Below are 7,389 nucleotides of genomic sequence, written 5' to 3'. Positions count from 1 at the left end.
TGGGTTGTCAGTTTGGTGGGAAGCCTTTTCAGTTTGAATGAATGGATGGACAAGAAGAATTATGATTGAAATTGCATTATTATGGTATTACTGCATGTATACTGCTGCTGCAGTTTCTCTAATTTCAGGTGGCATTGCTCTGCCGTCCTCTCATATCCTCTCACATCCTCTCAGAAAATAAATTATGAATTTAGTTTTTTCAAGTTGACTTTTTATTGTTCTGTCTGACCAAATGGCAATGAAAATATTTTGTCCCCTCCCCTCGCCATGTGCTACCGCTGTTCATTTTGACACTTTCTAGTTCTGTTTTTTTCTTCAGTGATAGCTGCCTCGACTTCCTTCAATTGGTCCGACAGTCTGAACCATCCCAAAAAATGTTTTCACGCTGCTAATGAACCGGACCATGGTCAGTTAGATCCGTACCGAGACCACCTCTTTGGGCGGACCCAATTCTGGTCCAGTGGTATTGGACCGTGGTCCCAGGAACATTTAGCTTTCCATAAGTCCGAAGGTTCAATATAGAAGACCTTTTCCCGCACGTTCTGCCTTGTTCCTTTATGGAAAAACGTTGGTCATATAATCCTCATCTACTGTATTTCTCTCTGTCACTTCCACTTTCCCACACTGTCAATCTGAACATCTGATGATCTATATCTTCCCGCATTCCTCGAGCCAATCATTCACTGCGGCTGTTTGGAAAAAAAAAAATATTGTTACAATGCTACGTGTCAGTTTTCCAGAAATACTTTTTTTCTCATATCACACACACACACACACACACACACACTGATTGTGCTAGTTTTATTATCTCTTCGTGTTAACACCTGTCCACCTTCATTGCACGCTGACATCAGTCTCTCTCCTGTGGTCTTCAACGACCTTCATTGTACAGCAACATGCGTTCTGCTGCCAGTCTCTCCCCTTCTGCATCCTGCATCCTAATAAGTTGTTTGTTTGTCGGTGACATGGCTCATTATTTCTCAATATGATCATGATGTTTCACAATGTGTTGTTTGTATCTCCTCTAAGATTTTTTTGTTTTGTGCGTGTTTTTTTAATTTTCTGCGGGAGGTGTGAAACGAATCACCCGCAGCCTCAGTAAGAATGCTTTGGGGAATCTATCCCATCTTCACATGAGCCCACGGTTAATGAAGATGCTTCAAACTGATGAAGTCCGATTGCAAAAAAGTTTTCTGTTTTCTCACCTCAGTCTATTTTGTTGCTCCGTTCCATTTAACCTTCCAGCCTGTGGTGTGGTGAAGTGGCCTTTAGCAGTGCGTGTCAGATGTTGGGTTGTTTGGCTGATAACGGATTGAACTCACAAAAGGGCAAACATGACTTTCTGATCAGCGCAGCCAGAGTAGGCCTGAGTCCTTTGTGAGACACTGCAGACTCTCTCGGATTTCTGTAACATTAGCTCCGGCAGAGCACTGAGGTTGTGCTTGCGTCAGCTGCTTCGCTGCCAGCTGACTGCTAACATCCCATCATTTTCATGCAAGTGTGCAGTGCACTTTATAAGCTGGCACTTCTCATTATTACTCTGCTGCTGCTGTTTGCTGCAGGTCCCTCCACGAATCCGGCCTCCTCATGCGCTGTGTTTCTGTTATTGCTCGATCTAATTTTCATGATGACATTGTATGTGTTTGTTAAGGGGGCTCCAGTTCAGCGAAAGTCTCTGCTCAGAGTCTTTCAGATCTCCCTTAAAGAGCAGGGGACGTATAACCCTTTACTTAAGTGGTCAAGTGTCTTTGACTGAAAAGTGGTCTACGTCATTTAACTCCAGACTGTTTTTCACCCATCTGCATCTAGTAACAACGGCCTGTCTCTTCTGCTGTGCTCAGTGCAGGGACAGCATCCGAGGCGTCGGCGTCAAGTGCCACCGTGACTTCACCTGTTGGTTTGTGAACTGCCATTTTCAAGCCTCGAGTTTTTGCATCTGGATTTTTTGAAGCTAGACATGGGAGTGGGTGGTGGCGATGCGCTCGAACTGTCAAATTTGCTTAGGAAGGTCCCTAAATCCCGAAAAGAAGTATTTTATCGGCAGCCATGATAAGAGCTCTTTGGATTGTCTAAATGCTTAGGAAGGTTGCTTCAATGCTTCCTTTCCTGTCTCCTTTAGCATGGCGTACACTGGACTTTTCTCATGCAAAGGAAGGGAGAAAAATTCTGGCGGCAATATTTAACATTACTTGACATGCACAAACGTAACGATTAAATCCCGAGTAGAAGAAGAAAAAGTAGAGTATGAATATGACAAAGATCATCATGTAAATTGGCGTTGCCTAGGAAGCATTTCCATCTGATGCCATACAGTGGTCATGTGGATAAATATGAGGGACTGGAGCAAGAGCAAACATTCTCAATGTGACAACCTTTACTTTCAGTTTTGTACCCTGTATTATTGCTTTTATTTAAATTCCGACCTTGGTAATGAATAAATCCTTTTCACCATGTTGTCCATGTTTAGCATGACTCAATCCACCAAAAGAATGCATGGGGCGAAGATGCGCATTTTGTAGTCCATCTTTGGAAATGTGTAGTTTCACCACGGCAGACACATGTCAATAACATCAGCCGTCGCGTAATTACATAGTATAGTGTAAGTGGAGTCAGATTATCTTATTTATTATTTCCTGAGTCCTATGAATCCTCCTTTACACTTTTCCTTGACCTCATTATGTTTTTCACTGAGATAGGAAAAGACGAAAGGAAGGACAATCCGAATCCACCCCGGGTCTGCGTGACCACTTTCACCCGCAAACAAATGTAACTGTGACGGTACTGGCTGTCAATCAAGCTGTTTCCATGCCCCAATGAACATCATGTTGTGTTGTAGAAGACTTGAAACTAGAGAGTGAACCTTAAACTCCTCAGGAAAATGTGTACTGACGTTATAAATCAGGTGAGAAGTAGAGTCATCTTCTCATAGACTTCTTTTTGCAACCAGTGGAGTCGCCCTCTGCTGGTGATTTCAGAGAATACAGGCTTCAGGCACTTCCATATTGGCTTCATTTTTCAGACCCGGTGACTACGTCCCTTTTTATATACAGTCAATGTGGTGGACACGCCGGCAAACAATGGTCTGAAGGAAACTTTTAGTTCCAGGGACTTAAGATTCCGGGTATTTTTTGGTCAAAAATGCAGCAAAAAATGCTGGTCACAAAAACACTGTAGATGGAATTGATACAAAAACACCAGTGTGTTTCTTTTGAAAAAGGGAGAAAAACAACATGTCGGCATTCGCGGTTGCTCTGCAGTTGTGGTGGACAGACACCCAAATATGCCAAGTTGATAGTTTTTGCTCTACTGTCAGCATGGTCCGCTGGTCAGTGTGGTGGCACGTCCACGCAGCATGAGGCCGGATCCCACTGGGCTGTGTTAGAGCACGGCAAGCATTAAGAATCTAAAGGTTTTCAGAGAACAGCTTGGGCATAACAGCTGACTTGAAGCGAAGACACAAGGGTAAGTTGTGTTATCCTCTTATCTGTTATCTTTCCAGGAGTCCGATGAGCATATCAGTATCAAAGCGGCGGGAAACAGTACGCCTCTGTTAAATACTGCACGACCCGCATCTAGAAGCAACGCCATGTCCGGGTTTTTGAACAGTTCCAAAGTGCGCGAGCGCGCATGCGTTTGCGACCGCGAACAATGAGGAATCACAATAAAGTTCTCTCTGCTCAGCACAGCAGGCGGCTGCAGCCGAGCGCTCGGTGGTCTCATGTGGCTCCTATCAGTCCGCTCAGAGATGCGGATAGGATCCGTGTTCCTGCTCTCGCTTCACCATCCTGCTGCGTTCCCTCTGCACTCCGCTGCCTGCTTAAGCGTTGGAGACGAAGCTCTCATGGTTGGAATCGATAGCTGTTCAACCAGAGCAACAGTATCACAGTGATCGAACACACAGAAAGATAGATGCACACTCTCGCTCGTCAGTGTCCACACGGGACTTGGTGAGGATTCTCTCATTTGAGTTCATGCCCTGGTCACCGTGCAGATCACGTGCTCAGGAGGTAGATCCGAGAGGTGTCTGCCTGCAGACCTCCACTCTGAGTATAGAGCCACCCTCAGTACAGGAAATAACAACCTTCTTTTTTTAACCGGGAGTGACTACATGCTTTTATTTTGTATTCTTGTGTGCGTTTCCTGTACTGAGAGCGGCGGCAGACACTCTTGGTAGATCCGCTTATCTGGAGGTTGGTGGTTGGATCCCACGGCTCCTCTGATCTTTAAGTGACCTTGGGAAGGACAATGACCCTCCAATTGCCCTGTGTGTGTGTGTGTGTGTGTGTGTATGATTGATGGAGAAGAAGTTAATAATTTCCATTCATCAAAAAAGAAACGATTAACTCAGGTTTGAGACAGTTGTTAAGGCAACATACACACAGTATCTACAGGGTTTCCCTTCATCTTTCCAGGCGTGCCTAGAGGTGACAGGAACCACACCAGCACCATCTCTCAGGTTAGAGGTCTGTTCCTGCTGTAGTCCAGACAGGGGACTAAACCAATGATCAGTGGCTTTTAACTGTAATATCCAGGAGGTGATTATTTTGACAGTCATATTTCAGTCACATAAAGAACATACTCAAGCAATGTCCGAAAAAATGTAAGTAACATATTAGTTGTTGATGATACAAAGGGAGGTCACAGAGTGTATGATAAGAACATCAGATGGAAACAGTAAAGCCTTTGTCTGGATACATTGGCAAATGACAGGATCGTCTCAAAGGTCCAGTCACGAGCTTTTGCAGCTTTCAGTTGAATCTCATGGTTTTTGTCAGTGAATGAGCTTGTTACATTTTGCTGATGATGATGGTGAGAAAGGTTGAAAAAGCGAGTTTCGTCACAGATTAAAAAAAAGAAAGAAAGAAAGTTGTAATTATTTCATTCATAATTTATACAAAGACCAACAATAAATAATCCTGCACACATATTGATTCAGAATAAAAAGAACCTTCCTTTTCCACACTATATCGTGTGTGTGTGTGTGTGTGTGTGTGTGTGAGTGTGTGAGTGTGTGAGTGTGTGAGTGTGTGAGTGTGTGAGAGAGATACACGGATGATATACAGCATCTCCCTGAAGTGAGTGTGTATGTCATTTGGTGTTTGTGACCCATTTTGATGGACTATATGTCTGATGGACTATATGTTTATTACAGAGCCGATCATTATTGTTTATGGGAATACCCACTGATGTTAAAATTTAAGTATTCATAAATACTGACCTTGTGCAGCCACTGAACAGAGCCTGAGGTGTGACTGAGCTGTTAACTGCTGTTTTCACGTTCAGCAGTACACAGAACCGTGAAGCTCGGTTTGATCATTATAACAGAGAAGTAGCAGTTATTATCCCAGCACGGCTTTCTTACCTAGGGATTACTAACACACACACACACACACACACACACATCAGAAACAAAGACACTGCAGGACATACTCTAATAAACACCATCTCTTTGAAAGAGATGACTTTAGATTTTTGTTGCGAGGTGTCTGACAGATGTCTGGGTATTTTTGTTCCTACATATATATTAATGAGTTAAACAGAATACCCGCTAATAAGCAGGATTTTCTGTCAGAGTGTTGGTCATGTTCTCAGAGGAATAACTACTAAAATATGCCATTTTTTAGGGGCATTCATTATAAAGCTTTTACAGCCATAAGCTACTTGCTTTCCTTCCAAACATTTGCCGAAATTTAATCGCCCCTCATCCCCACATCATCAATCATCAGGGCGCGTAATGTTGTGATTGCTTTAAGTAAAAAATAAAGTGGTGATGCTGCTGGCATAATTAAGTTTATCCTCTCTCTCTCTTGCAACCACAACAAACAGAAGGAAAAAAAGTTAGAACCAAGAACAGGCTGTTGTGCATCGGTTTGGGCTAACTCTAAATCAATAGAGCTTATTAATCAATGTTAATAGCAACGGGGCACCACCCGGAAACCGGGACCAATAACCAAATCGTCAATTTAGTCTCAAGAATTAAAGGTGTTCACTCAAAATGTTCATATCTGGTAGATATGAGCATTTATGGAGTGAACTGAAGGTGTGAATTTGAGCATTGATTCTGTCAACCAGCCAATATCACAATGTAAATGCAAATAACATAAAACAACTTATCTTTAAAGTATAACAGCATTTACTAACTTCAGCAATATCAATTACAATCAATACTACTTTTTATCAACAAATATCTATTATAAGCTAAGCTACCAATCATATATCATATGATCATCATATGAAAAGACAAGCAAGAGTGTGTGTGTGTGTGTGTGTGTTAGCGTGTGTTTGAGCAAGTGTGTGCACAGGCCTATGCCCGTGAAAAGGGGAGGAGGAACAAAATGGCGGACGTCACCGGGGACGTCACGTGGTGCCAGAGAAAGGTGGGGCGTGAGACCTCAGGTTAAACAGCGGCTACCTTAAAAAATGTGTTTGGGGTCGACTGGTGGTCGACTGGGTTTAAAGACTGTGGGTTCAGGTCATTCCTTCTGCAGGGATCAATCGACAGAGCGTTCCGTCTCAACAGCTTTTCGTCTCGGTACCGGTGCTGTGTGCGTGTCCAGACGCTTACAGAGGAAGAAAAAAAAAGGCGGATTCCGGTCCGTCCAGCGAAGTCGGGAATCCTGGGGCCTGGTTCCGCTGTGTGCACGGTCACTTCTTCTGGTTTCTAGAGTAATCGTCGTGGTGGACGAAGTCCAAGTTAGAAGTGGTTACCTCCTTTTATAGGACAGAGGAACCCACGTGATCAAAGCAGGTTTCTTACCTGGAGAGTGATGAGCGGTGGGCGTCCCAATCTTTTATAGAGTCTGTGACGTCACGAGACCCCTCGCTGTGCCGTGCGGGTCTCTGCCAATGAGGGATGCGAGTTGGGCTGTGTCCAAATCACGGCCCCAAGTGGGAGACGCAGGGTCGCCGCAGGTCGCTGCAGGGGTCCAGGGGTCTTGGGTTCCTTTCCTTGTTCTGATTCTTTCTTCAGAAGACAATGCGGCATTCAGGCGTCTGAGATGCTGGTAAGTTGTCACATACCCACGGTGCTCGTGCACAACAACGCTCAAGACTGATGCACCAGAACAATGGCCAAGCATCATCAAGGGTGTCCTTGTAATGTAGAGGTTAGAAAGTGAAGGAAGAATATTTTGTAAAAAAGATGAGAAAAATTGTTAATATATAGGTCCCAAAAGACAATGATAATGTTGTCTAAATAGAGTGATAATAATAGTATACGGCAGAATATGAAGACTGAACAATAGTGATTATTGTCATCCATCCATCCATCTATTATCTATACTGCCTCATCCCCTAAAGTCACGGAAGGCTGCAGTCAATCCCAGCAGACAATAGGTGAGAGGCGGGGTTCACCCTAGACAGTTCGCCAGCGTATCACAGGGCCCCATA

Source organism: Scophthalmus maximus, chromosome 4, assembly GCF_022379125.1.
Source record: "Scophthalmus maximus strain ysfricsl-2021 chromosome 4, ASM2237912v1, whole genome shotgun sequence".
Taxonomy (NCBI): Eukaryota; Metazoa; Chordata; class Actinopteri; order Pleuronectiformes; family Scophthalmidae; genus Scophthalmus; species Scophthalmus maximus.
The sequence above is the reverse complement of the archived record's forward strand: the minus strand, read 5'-3'. Positions refer to the sequence as shown.